The following is a 14,544-nucleotide window of genomic DNA, read 5'->3' on the forward strand; positions in this document are numbered from 1 at the left end:
ATTCAATCTAAAGCTGAATAACACAGATAATTTCCACCCTCTTTAACTCCCCCAACATTGCGAGCAACTCCTGACTTTGGGAGAGTAAAGAGACAAAATTATATGTGAATGGAAGTTTCTTCTTTCTTTTCAACTCCACTTAGCACAGACCACAAAGGCACTATACGCCTATAAAAGTGACATCTGTTTTCTGGCTCAGTTTTACCAAGCTGAGAAAGTAAATGAATGTTTTGGAAAAAGAAAAAAGTCCTAACTAACTTCCAAATTTGGTACAAGCCACACTTCAGAAGCAGTTCATTTAACAGGAGATGGTTTTAGATAGATAACAGATAGATAGATAGATAGATAGATAGATAGATAGATAGATAGATAGATAGATAGATAGATAGATGGATGGATGGATGGATGGATGGATGGATGGATGGATGGATGGATAGATAGATAGATAGATAGATAGATAGATAGATATAGACAGATGATAGATATACAGATAGATAGATAGATAGATAGATAGATAGATAGATAGATAGATAGATAGATAGAGATAGACAGATAGAAGATAGATATACAGATAGATGACAGACAGATGATAGATAGATAGATAGATAGATAGATAGATAGATAGAAAGATAGATAGATAGAGATAGACAGATAGATGATAGATATAAAGATAGATAGATGACAGACATATGATAGATAGATAGATAGATAGATAGAGAGATAGACAGATAGACAGATAGATGATAGATATACAGATAGATAGATGACAGATGATAGACAGATAGATAGATAGATAGATGATAGAGATAAAGAGAGATAGATAGATATAAATTATGAAAAGACTGGACTCAACAAAATTTTTCATTTTTGATACGGCTAAATCACTTTTAAATGTTTTGTGAACTTCCTCTCTTTCCTACTTTCAAAAGGGGCAACCAATGGTATTCATTTCAAAGCCATCAAATCAATTTATTTCCAGTGAAGAGAAATTATCTCGCTGAAAACTAACATTTGCTCAGCAAGGCCCAACACAGCACACATCTAGATGCTGACATGAATATTCCTTGGGAATTTCTCCTTTTTTCTTTCTCTTTTTTACTTCTTTCCTTTTAAATTTTTTTAGAATTTGTTTTTAGTAAGGGCAGCAGTCTACAACTCTATCTGTGCCAGGACTTTTGAGGGCAGTAGGAAGAAAGGTACAAAAATAGTAATTTAATATTTTCCACCTGTCGCCATGGCTGGTCTCATGCTGGCAAAACATCGATAATGCTTTTGACATGCCTAAATTCTGTAACTTTCCCTGACATCTTCTACTTACCACCAAGAAGCTTCTTTTTAAGGAAACACTATTTAATCCAGAATGCCATCCCAACTCTATAGATCACCAGTTTGAGCTGGAGTGTAGCTTGTTATCCAGCAGATTCAAAACTAAGATGCACAGAGCACCTGGTCAAACATTCCAAATGGCCTAACTGGTACCCAGGGCCAGAACTTCCTCGATGAAGAATTAGCCCCAAAGGCTGCTCAGAGAAAGTCAAATGTTTGAGTAAGGCTAAATTTCCTTTCAATCTTAAGCAAGTCAAGTATTTTTGAGTTGGCATATACTCAGCATTACTGTCGTTTGCTTCCTTAGGCAAATAGCTGTGTGTGGAAATATGGAGGTCAAACACATCAGGTTGAGGAAAGTACACTACAGTTGCCATACACAGACAGGAGCCTCCACTTTGTTTTGAGGGGGAGTGTTTCTTTGCTTCAGTAGCGTGGCCTTTTTTGTTCATCCTGTCTTTCTCTTTCCAGCTAAATAAGGTTTGATGGTGATTAGAGCCTCATGGGTGGTAGTGCTTCAGGTTTGATCCATTGCATGAAGCTGACTTTCCATTCTTCACCTCCTTCTATATTTACACTTTCCATCATATGCTTGATGCATGTCAGACCCTGTTATAGTAGAAGCCTTTGAGAGACAGACATTTCCAAACCTCCCAACAATGCTTGTGTCTCTCCAGCAACACACATAGTACAATAGGCCGCCTGTGTAAGGAGATGATCTAGGCAGTCTGAGTTAGTCTGAATGAGAACAACTTTAAGGAAGCATGTGTGGTTTGAGCAGAAACCTAGTCTTGACATTGGCACAGAACTCACTGCCAGTTTCATCCCATAAATTTAGCTTGTGACTTGTTGATTTCCACAGAGATATAACATACAGGGATGTTTTCAAGCAGACCTCATTTTGACCTGCATACCATCTGAAATTGTTGTTACTAACTTACATAAGTTTTTTTTCTTTCCGATGCAAAGTGGGGGCAGATGGTTTGCTATTTCACTAAACTCATGTCTAAAACCAACACTCTCTTGCATTTCTAGGGATAACAAAATATCCACAAGGGGACTGTCCCTACTGAATCCAAGCTATTCATCTTGTCACTTACAGCCAATGAAATTTGACCAATATCTATTAAATACCTGCCTTGTTTCTGTCATTTTTTGATATAATTCCCTTAAGAAGCACATAATCCAAATAGTTGTGCTTTATATGTGGTCCATTCACATGTTCAAAGGGCTGCATATACTTCTGGGAAGCAAGTTACTCACACTGTTTGTAATCGTCCCTGTGTATATACACACCCAGCTTGTCCTAGCTCATTCAAAACTATAGATTGCTTCAAATACCACTAAATGAAGTATGTATTAGAATATCCATTTCACACAGAGACTGAATAAAACAATAGTAATGAATAATTTTTTGGGCAAATTAAGGAAATACTATAGCTAGTTTTCTTAAGTTTTTCAGGAAGGGTAGAAGTCGCTGGTTCAAGTGACCAACTGTAAAAGTGATTGAAACGAGATTCCAAAAGCATTCAAGGAGCACATTACCTGTGGGTTCTTTCTCACTAATCCTTAGCCATTAGCCCTCATCATGGAATTTTTTCATGGAAATCCTCTATTAGTTGGACAAGTGAATACAAGATTTCTGTTAACATGTTTATTAAATTGTAGTAGGCCCTAGAGTCCATTAATCATAGTTTTGAGGAATTTTATTAGAACTGTGGTGAAACTCTATAAAGATAGTCTATGAGTTAATTGTCCTCCTTTCCACAGAAAGGGAAACATAAGCATAGACATGTTAATTTTCCCAGATGCAAGGGACAGCATATAAGTTATCACGGTTCTGCATCTTTATCTAGCTAACAAAAATTCATCTCAGTTCCTTAACTTCCTTGATGGTCAAACACTTCACCATCAAGGTTAACCTGATCAAAATAATGCTGACCATCCTCTGAGTGAGTACATAGTCAAGTCTAGATACTATGATCTACGATGTCCACATGCATTCTTCAGGATATCCCTGCAAAGACAACACCATCTATCATCTTTTTTCTTCCCAGATAAACAAAGTGATGTGAAAGTTGTCACCTTGCTAGCTGATGATGGAGCATCACTCTGAGCCTATACTCTTCTACTCTGTCACTGTGGGGCATTGTATTAAGTGATCATCAGCTTCTGGTGATCCATCATGAAGAAATTTATTAGGCTATAAATTATGAAAAACTTTTTAATAGAGGGAAAAAAATCAAGTGATCAAATTGGGAATAGAGATGTTCTCAGGAAGAAAGACAAGGAGGTCCTTTGAATGGAGAGTGCTAGAAAAGGAAATAGGCCAGACTGAAAATGTGGAGGAAACAAATACAATGACGGCTATTGTTAGAGCAAGAATTCACAGACAGCATTCTATGGGCATTCACGTTCTGCATGCTACACATCTGAATTTATTTCAACTTCCAAGACCAGAGAAACATTTCAAGGTTAGGGATATTTTAGAGAAACAAAGATACAAGAATACAAAAGCTCACCAAATGACTTAAGCCTGCTTCGCAGACACTTCTTTGCACACGCAACTACTTTGAGCCTACCCAGACACTTTTCCAATCTAGAATGTATATCCATAAATGAAGTACTTACATAAAGAGTGAGATAGAACTGGATTTCTGAGCCTCACTTGTGCAATTTGGGAGTCCTTGTAGAAGAAAAATAGTATGAAATTGGAGGTACAAAACTGGATATGAAAATACAGAAGTCATTATTTATTATTGTTAGATTGTCTTCTATTTTAAACTCCTAAAACACATATGATAACATGAATATATTACAAGAGCTCTTGCCAGAGACTTCCAAGGGCTTATACAAGCTAGGGGTCCTTGAATATCTTATTGGCTTCTTGGGGTACCTGCCTCTGAAGGCGAAAAAGAAGTGCACATACTTAGCAGGATGTCGAAAAGGATGTGATCATCAAAGGCACAAGTTGAGGACCTCTTCCAAATTAACCACCAATAATCCAACAGTTTTAACTAGGCCAAGTGTGTAGCTCTTGGCTGTCTGGAAGTAGCATATCTGCCACAGCTGATCATCCACCTGGAGGTTGAGGGACATGTCAACCAGTTCAAAAATGAGTCTGACCTGTTGTAAAGACAGAGTTGCATATTGTTCCAGTCTTCAAACCCTTTCTGGGAAGCAGCAACCACCTTTCCTTCTGAGTGTGTCAAAACACATCAAAGACAAACAGTGCAGGCATTTGCCACATTTCTGTTTTTATATATTGATCCAAGGCATAGGGCAGGGCAGGGTGAGGCTTGGTGAGACTATGAGCATCCTGTTACGTATAATCTGTCTGAGAGAAAAGAATTCATCTCTTGAATGACAAACGTGGGCCCCTTGGTTTCTCAATTATGGATGGACTCATTTTTCCTTTTCCACCTTGTAAAAATCTACTTAGTAAGAATTGAATGCTGGTATTAAAAGAGAGCATTACAAAAATTACTTAGTAGGACAGCCCATCGACAACGCTACCCTAGGAGAATGACAGAAAAATGAAATATAGATACAGGCATCAAAGGGACCATGAGAACAAGATCTTAATGGCTTTCCTTGAGCCTGTTCTAATGCAATGAACTGGGGCAGCTTTCCTTTTAAAGCAATCTGGAAATGAAAGAAAAAGTTCTGAGACTGGCTGAAACAAAATTTTTCAGATGCCAGACACAAACTGGCCTCCTTCTTTTTGCCCTTGGACTTTTCTGACGGCTGGAGAGACTGAACCCTTCCCTGCTGTTTGTTTGATTTGGTCTGAGATGAAGCCAAGAGATGTGGTGATGGAAGTTTGGAAAAACAATTAAAAAGAAATGTATGTGGTGGTTTTTCTGGGATCCTAATTAGCTGACCCATTTCTAGGTAACATTAGGGAAGTTGTGGGCAGTGATTATTATCTCTTTAAAGTCCTAATTAAAATGTCAAACTGTAAGGTAGAATGTCTTCAAAGCTGCATGTAATTTGATTGTGTTGGCTTGTTGAAAAAATGGCCTTGGAAATACAAATAAGCCAGCCACTAAAAAGATCCCAGAAGTCCAGGCTGTATTCCAGAAGTATAATCTGTTGAACCAATAGCATTTTATAACTAACCACTCACCAAGTGGTAGGCATCCAAATGTCAAAGCCAGTTTCATAACATGGTAACACATAGCATGCTGCAGAACAGTGCAAGCCAGAAGCATACTTGGGTTTCAAAAAAGGTGTTTGGAGGTTAGTCTACCTACTCATGCTTACATGCATATCAGCCAGATTTAAATTTGCTCATTTGATGAGCTTCCTAAATGGCTGGCACCCTACCCATTCTCTAAATTAGTCTGCTAGAATGTTGGATCTCGAAGATTTCTGCATACTAGGGTTAACGTCTGTTACTGCCCAGCAACAGGATCTCAAGGGAAATTGTTCCCTGCCACATCTGTGCCTGGGCATTAGCAAAGGTATCCTTTACACATGAAGGTAAGGCATCAAGCATCAGACATTAAAAAAAAAAGCAATTTTTAAAAAAAATTTACAAAGCCAAGCCCCGCCCTCAAATTGGCTTAAGCAAGGAAGACACCTGTTGTTGTAAAACTGGTCTAAGGGTTAATTCACACAGACTCTCGACATCAACAAGGAGCCATTTTCCACACTGCCCTTCTTAGTATACCTGATGCTCTCATTATTACTCTGTGTCTAGACATTGGCTCTTGTGTCACTGTATCTAAAGGGAAGACTGTTACATCTCATGGAAATCCTTTGTCCTTTCCTAGACATTTCACTGTCCATAATTGTATCACATGCTCAATCCTAAATGTAACATTGTCAATGGAAACTGTGACAATTAGACCAGCTTGATCATCACTAACATCCAAGGAACAGCTAAGGAGAGATAGAGCCTTCCAATTGCTGGTGTCCATATAGCCACACTTGTCATATAAAATAAAAAATTATTTTATTTGCAAAGAAAACAGTGGAAGAAGTCGTGGGTATGCAACCCGTGTCTACCCAATAAGTGATATATGTATTACAGCAATGTTAGCAATGTCATAATTGAATTGTGTTTCCAATGATGTACAGATTTATACTGTTCATTCATATTTTCTATCTCTGTCATGTCCATGTGTTTTTTTTTAATACTTAGCCAAGACCTTTGGCCATAAATAAGAAGGGAATTTCGTCTTGGCTGTCTCTTGTTCATCCACTTCTTTATTCACAAATGTGGATGGAGCATCTACTCTGTAGCAGGCTCTGTGACAGAAATACAACATCAGAAAAGAAGACATGTTCTATAATATCCAAGAATATCAGATTCTAGTTGAAGAATACATTAAGGCAAATAGCACCAGTGCCATGGTGCTTTGATGGAGAAGTACACTACTATAAAAGGACGTTAGTAGAGAATATCAGAATTTCTTTGATAACGTAAGCCCTGAAAACTAGAGAGATACACACAGGAGGTGTGCCACAGCCTGTATTCTTGACAAAGAGATTCGGATATGAAAAATGTTAGAAAGAGAACAAGAGTTCAAAGAAAACTTCTATATGGGTCTACAACCTTGGTCCTTATTGATTTCTTCTCATTCAGCTAACTTCTCAATCCTTGAGACCTACAGACTGCTCAAACAGTGATTCTTAAATTAGGATACATGAATTTAGTTTTGAAGATCAGGGAACTCAAAGAACAGAAAAACAATTATATCTTTAGTCCCAGAATCTCTAACTAAAACTTAGCATTCCTTAAATAATAAGAATTTGAGACAAAAAGAAAGAAAACATAGCAGTATTATCATTACCCATGGCTTTGACAAAATAGAAATTGGAGGTATTTCATACTAAACTAAAGTTGATGCAGTTGTTGCATGAAGTGCCCCAAATCAGGCACGTTCAAGATTCCCTGCTGGTAGGTTTCGTTTCATAAAGCCCTAATTTAAATTATATTTATGTTTCTCTTTCAATTACTTCATTTAATTGTATAGTCATTCAGAGACTGTTGTTGTTGTTGCTGTTCTATACAATGTACTTTATACAACTAAAAGCAACAAAGTGAAAGGGTTCTTGAATCCCACTGGACTCTTAGAGCTATGTTTCTTCCCAAGTCAGAGAGCCTCTGTGCATGAGTGATCTGAAACAATATGAATTAAACTTTTGTTGTAATTATCTAACCTGTCTGGTTAAATTTTTAGCAGCATTATCCTTATGGCCACACACACACACACACACACACACACACACACACACACACACACTTAGGGAAGCAATGGGAGTTCTCTGAGTGTAGAGCTAGAAAATCTGCCTTACACCAAAGTCTAAGCAGTCACTCTGACTTCCTTCATAGTTAACTTCAGCAGCTTCTTAGACACCGAGTTTTAGACAATTCATCACCATAGGTGCTGGTTTGATCAAATGAAACATTGTTGGATATCATGCATTGCTAGCACCAGATTTCAATATTGTATTTACACCAAGAACATGACAAAACCAAGTCACAAACCATATTTTGGTGTGTCTATTACCTAAGACCGTCAGTAGAATCAATTTTGGTATTATTCTGGGTCCAATAAGGAAGTAGGTGGGAAAGCTAAGGAGAGAGACAGGAAAGAGAAAGGCAGAGTCTGGAAAGCGGCCAGTCTGCCTCTAAGCTGTCTTGCCATAGGCCAAAGCAGCTTATCTACTAATAAATGGGAACAACATATATTCACATCGTACAGAAAGACATCTCCCAGCAAGAAACCACATCAGTTATTTGAATACAAGAAGTTGGATATCTAGGCAATTTATACTAATATGTTCGTTAATTAAAAAGTTCAAAATAATGTTGGGCTGTAATTTGATGGGAGAGTGCTTGCCTAAACTGGGTTTGATTCTTAGCTCTGAAAAAAATATTTTTTTAAAGTCTAGACTATATCACTTAAGTCAATATTCTTCAACATTTTGTACAAAAGTACCTATGATACATAATTTTGGCTTGTAGTAATATGATGTCAAGTACTGTCCTCTTCTTCTTGCTGGGACCAAGTAGCCATAGGCAATATGAAAATCAGTTTTCCCTTCCTTGTATGAATATGTCATAGACACAACACTCACAGAACATATCCACACTCTTTGGGGAACAAAGAAGAGATGTTGGAATGTTTTCAAACTTAGAGAACCACAAGAAATGTCCCATGTATCTGATTTCAAACCTTTGAGGAAAGGTGCTGGCTGGTGTTGATTACTCTAAAGAGAATATGAGCCAGTTATTAAAAAGTAGGCAAAATAGCACATACAGTCATAGATTAAAAACATAGCTTTAAAATAATAAAGTCCTCAAAAGAGGAATAAAGTAATATAAAAGAAAAAAGCCATGTAAAGATGGAAAATACACAGAGAGTCTGGATACTGCATGATATTGTGTTGTCTTTCAATTTTTTGACTGATGAAGAAGGAGCAATAACTGCTAAGAGATATTTGATTATAAATGTTGCTGGATTAAACCAACCTATATATTTTGAAAATGTCTTGACTTAAAAATGGGAGTCAAAAGATATGTTACTTTGGAAAAGAGGTTCTGTTTTTATTTCCATAGAAAATAAAGGACTGTGAATTCATTCAAAGTTAAAGGTGATCAGGTTTGATGGAAGAAGAACCCCTGAAAATTCTGGCTACAAACATAAAGAAATAAACCTAGAAGAACTACAAGACACATGAGGTATATTTCACATGCTCTAACACAAAACAAAAAAAATCATCTTTGGCTGACTTCTATACAATGCATAGTCTATACTTGTTTTAATGCAGATATGTAGGTCACCTTTAAAAGTTTATGTATTTTCAGAATGAGGGGACCAGAAACCAATGAAAACAAGTAGCTCAGGTGATCCATCATCTGAAACTACCTTTGTTGCAGTTTCCTCAGAGTTCTTCATCCAGAACAGTTTAAAGGCTGCTGGCTGAGATGATCCAGCTTCACAGACTACTCCAGCCAAGATTTAACCATTATTCTGATTTTCTCAAGGTTCCCCAAGAGATGTCAGCACCCCCAAACAACACAAAGTCATCTAGAGAACCACACCCACATTTTCAAAATATTGGTTATGGATGGTTGTTATCATTTAAGAAGAGTTGTTGACAAGTTGTTACTGGTCATAGTAAGGAAAAAAGCTAGACAAAGTAGTTAAGTTCAAAGATCTCTTTCTGAAGAAAAAAAAGGGTGATATGATATAGAAATGATAGGATAAAAGGGTAGATTATTGAATCTACTTTAAAACTAAAAAAACACCTACTGTTCTTAAATATTTCACTTTGGTGTGGATTTTGATTTATTGATACAAATTTAAAGTTATTAAGTTATACTATATGCACATTTCTACTTTTGTTTGGGGTATTGTGCTTATGCAACTCATTTAAAAATGTAATGTTTAATTAAGAAATACAATTAGTAGTCTGTAAACTATACTAATCAAACTTGTAGTCATATTAAGTGTTTTCAAGGTTAAACAGATATATTTAGATAGATAGATATATGGTCTTCAAACACTTCAAAGACCTACAGAATGTGGCATTTAAAATATTTTAATAACAAAAGGCTTTTCACGACAGTGAGATATGTCTGCTCCTGGCAGTACCAATTTACTTCAAAGAAGTAAGCATTGAAGAAACTCCATATGGAATTTGTTTTCTTTATGGCAAAAGCTAGCCATGTGGGCAATGAAACTGCCCTTGCCTCAATTGCTGACAATATACTGTCCAATCTGAACCAGAAGGATGCAAAAAAGTGACTGCCAAACTTTGCCAAGACAAGGTAGGACAGTCTTTAAAAATTTCCTGTTTCTCAGAAATGTCCATCAAATATACCAGGTCTGTAGGCCATAGTTGGATGTCCCAACATCACAAATGAACCTAGGGTGACTATCCAGGCAGCCAAATGTCCCTGTAACATTTCACTCTCCTGGGTTCTTTGATGGAGTTGAAGACTAGATAGTTATAATTATAGTTTTCCTTAGTTATGATTAAAAGGTAAGTTAGGTATAAAACTTTAGAGTCACAAAGATAAGATAAATAATAAGGTATTTTCTCTAAATTTGCCAAATACAAATAGACTAGATAGTGTAACTATAATTCTTACTTAATAACTGTTATGTTATATATAATTTTAATATATTAAAGTTAAAGTCTTTTTAATTAGATAAAAAAGGAGAAACCCTGTGGAATAATCCTTTTGTACACTGTGAAGATTTGTCACTGTGATTGATTTAATAAACAAGCTGACTGGACAACAGCAAAACAGAATAAAGTTAGGTGGGAAAGCCAAGCTGAGAATGATGGGATGAGGAAGGGTGGAGTCAGGGGAATTGCCAGTCAGACACAGAGGAAGCAGGAAATAAACTTGCCATGCTAACACAAAAGGTAACTCCATGTGACAGAGCATAAAATAAGGAATATGGATTAACTTAAAATGTAAGAGCTAGTTAGTGATAAGTCTAAACTATGGGCTGAGCATTTACAAATAATATTAATCCTCTGAGTAGTTATTCGAGAGTGGCTGTTGGCACAGGAAAACTCTCAGGTGTTGTTGCTGCTATAGGGAAGTACTGCCCAAGCAGGAAGCTAACAGGAAGTAGAAAAAACGCCTTCTCCTTGCAATCTTGCTATCCCTTCCTCCAGCGTCGCCTGTTGGTATAGCCTACCTTGGAGGTACTTGGCCAAGAGAACATGTGGCCTAAATTCCTAGCCTCAGCCTCAAATGAGGACTTTGGAAGGATGTCTAGAACTGAAAACAATAGCTTATTAACTAGTGCACAAGTGGCCCATAAACTTTACCAAGCTACCAAAGGATATAGTTCATATAAACAAGGTAAGCTAGCTCAACTTTCCAATGAGCTCTGGTGACTAAATAGCTCTTAAGTAGTCTATGTGAACTTCAGGGGAGTTCACTGTTTACACGTCTAAGCCCTAAAACAGTGCCAGAATTATAGTAACACCCTCTTGTCTGAAATTTTAGTTTCTGTGGTTGCAGTTACTTAGTCAACCCTGGTGTGAAAATATTAATGGAAATTCCAGAAATAAACAGTTCTTAAGTTTCAAGTTGCCATTCTGAGTAGAAAGATGAAATCTCACAAGTTTCCTCTCTGGCTGGCCTAGAGCAAAAATCATTTCTTTGTCCACATAGCCACACTGTCTGCATCACCTTTCCTGTGACAGTTAGAGGAGAGACCACATTCATATAACTTTCATTACAGTATAATTATTCTATTTTATTATTAGTTAATGTCAATCTCTTATAGTATCTAATTTAGGAATTAAACCTTATTATAGGTGTGAATGTCTTTAAAAAATGCTATAGAGTTCAGTGTATTGTAGAGTTCAGGCATGTACTGGGATCTTGGAATATACTGCCCTACACTTTCTAGTCTCTCCCTGAAAGTGAAGACTGCAATATAATCACGTGAGATGGTCCAGTGGGTTAAAGATGATTACTATAAGCCTGGTGACCTGAGTTTGAACCCTGAAACTCACATTGTAGGAGAAAACCAACACTCTAAAGTTGTCCTCTGCCCTCCACTCACTCATTGCAGAATGCATGCTCATATACGAAGTAAGTAAATAAAAGTTTAAAACAAAATAAAAACAAAGACTACAATCAATAAAGGAAACAATCACCTATTCAGGTCACCTTTGAAAGAGTAACAGCCACAAAGGCTGAGGCAGTTTCTCCTGAGATTATTGTTACCACTTCTGGGCAGATGACAGTGAGTCCATAATCTCTTCAAAGTCTCCTGGGGAATTTAAATTAATACTAAATTCAGTCCAGGATTTCAGTAAAACAGTAATGTTATTTATGTGGGTACCTCATTGCTTTGGGTAGCAGACGTGGACTGAAGATGGAAGAAAGGGTAATTAGGAAGATATTTTATTTATGGAACCTAGTCCCTGTCCAGAAAGACCACACATTCTTTGCCCTTGGATGATCTCCACTATTAATAATTACAGGGATTCTGAGAAATAAAAGAAAATATGGCATGCTCCAGGTTAGCACGACATAATTGGAGGGCCCATGCAGGATTTCTGGTTTCAGCTTCCCTGGGGTATTTTCACCAAATGACACAGTGGACCATATAATGCTTGGATTTTTCCTTCCCATCCCTACCCTTCTAAGTCTTTGGAGAGAGAAGAAACAAAAAGCTTTACAAAAATTCTATTCCTGTCTTTGGAAACCATCTCTGACGAGCATCATCCAACTCTTTCTCATTCCCCTGTACTTTGAATCCTGATGACAATTTCTTATTTAATGCAACTCCCTTTATTAACCAACTTGTCCCATATAAGACTCTCAAAGCAGCCGGGCGGTGGTGGCGCATGCCTTTAATCCCAGCACTCGGGAGGCAGAGCCAGGCGGATCTCTGTGAGTTCGAGGCCAGCCTGGACTACCAAGTGAGTTCCAGGAAAGGCGCAAAGCTACACAGAGAAACCCTGTCTCGAAAAACCAAAAAAAAAAAAAAAAAAAAAAACAAGACTCTCAAAGCAGCTCTATTGTCAAACTGTTAACTATAGAATAAGGACAAGTAAATGAAAATGTATGGAGCTAGTGAAGTCAACAGAACATAAAATGAGCTGACTTATTTCTCAGTAACCAAGCAATAGGTCTTCCCTGGTGTAGGAGACGAGATTGTATTATCCTAAAATACCACTGTAAGAGACCAGACAATGCCACCCCAAAATATACCTTGTTGTCATAAGGATTATTTTAATATGATTATCTAGAGGAAGTGCAGACACAGGAGAAGATCTGAAACCAGAATAGAGGTAAATGTACATAAAAGAAACATACCCATCCACAAAGGAAATCTCCATTGTAAAGATGTCTTCTTCTCTGTACCAGTACAAGAGTGTACAAGGCCAATGTTAGAGCAGTAAAAGGCTCACATAGATAAGATACCAACTAAAGTCTGCAGAACAAACCCTCCCCTGGCTACCATACTTTCCAAATTAGCTCCCTGTGTTGGTTTGAATAAGAATGGGTCCCATAGGCTCATATGCTTGAATGCTTAGTCTTCAGTTGGTAAAACTGTTTAGGAAGGATTATGAAGCATGACTTTATTGGAGGTGTGCTTCTTTGGACCTCCAATACAGACAGAAGACCAACATCCAGGAATCCTCTAAGCCTTAAGTACTGTATTGGGACTGCAGAGACATCCAGCCTTATAACCTAAACAGTTATCATATTCTGGCCTTGTCCACTGTAAAACGGCCATTGTTGGACTGCCAAATACAAAAATCAGAAGATTTGGAGAGGGGTGGGTAGAAAACAAATATAGTATACTTATGATTCAAAAGACAAGACTTATAGCATGTTATGTGGGGCCATGTGGGACAGACACAGTGTCACAAAAGAATGCATTATAATTTGTCAGCACAATGTATGTGTCGACCTATCATCTCCTAGAATCTTACTCTTTTCTCTCAACTGAGAAAGTAAGACTGTTCTCTGCTTTATGACTTACTGCTTAAATTCAAGCCCCCATTTCATCCAGGATATTGGGCTAAATATTTGGTAAAATATTCTTGTTTTACCTGGCTACTGTAGGTACTGTATCATCATACCTTCAACATACCTCCATCAACTGCTTTGATCTGATCTTAGGTTTGTGTAGTTTAATGATATAAGGCTGCATAGTAGATGTATATACTATGTTTCTACAAACTTGTTATGTTTTTTTAATCTCATCACTAATCTAAAATCTCTGAGTACAAAGACCTTGCACTAACTCCAGAGCAGAATTTCCATTTTGTTTCTCAGTTAATACTAGCAAATGAGCTCAACTTTTGTATGTTTATCCTGCTTGCTAAGGAGCTGAAGATGGAGGTGCAGATGGAGGTTCCTTGACAAGATGTTCTGTATGGATGTTGCTAACAGGCCAGTGAAATTTAATAAAAGACATTTCCATTTAATGAATGTTAGTAGATAAATGATACATTGACATGAAATCTTTGGCTTTGAAATAATACCTTTATAATCTACCTTTAGAGAGTTCCTTGGAAAACCATTTCAAAGTCAAATACAGTCCAATATGAAGACCAAGTCATAATTTTAAAGATGATGTAATCTTAAACTCTGTATTGTTTACTTTTCTTGATGCTGATTAAAATATCCCACAAGAGCAACTTAAAGGAAAACAGGTTTATTTGGAGGTCATAGTTCAAAGATACAGTCCACCATGTCAGGAAGTAATG

This window comes from Peromyscus californicus, unplaced genomic scaffold (assembly GCF_007827085.1).
Source record: "Peromyscus californicus insignis strain IS unplaced genomic scaffold, ASM782708v3 Scaffold_15__1_contigs__length_86483966, whole genome shotgun sequence".
Classification (NCBI taxonomy): domain Eukaryota; kingdom Metazoa; phylum Chordata; class Mammalia; order Rodentia; family Cricetidae; genus Peromyscus; species Peromyscus californicus.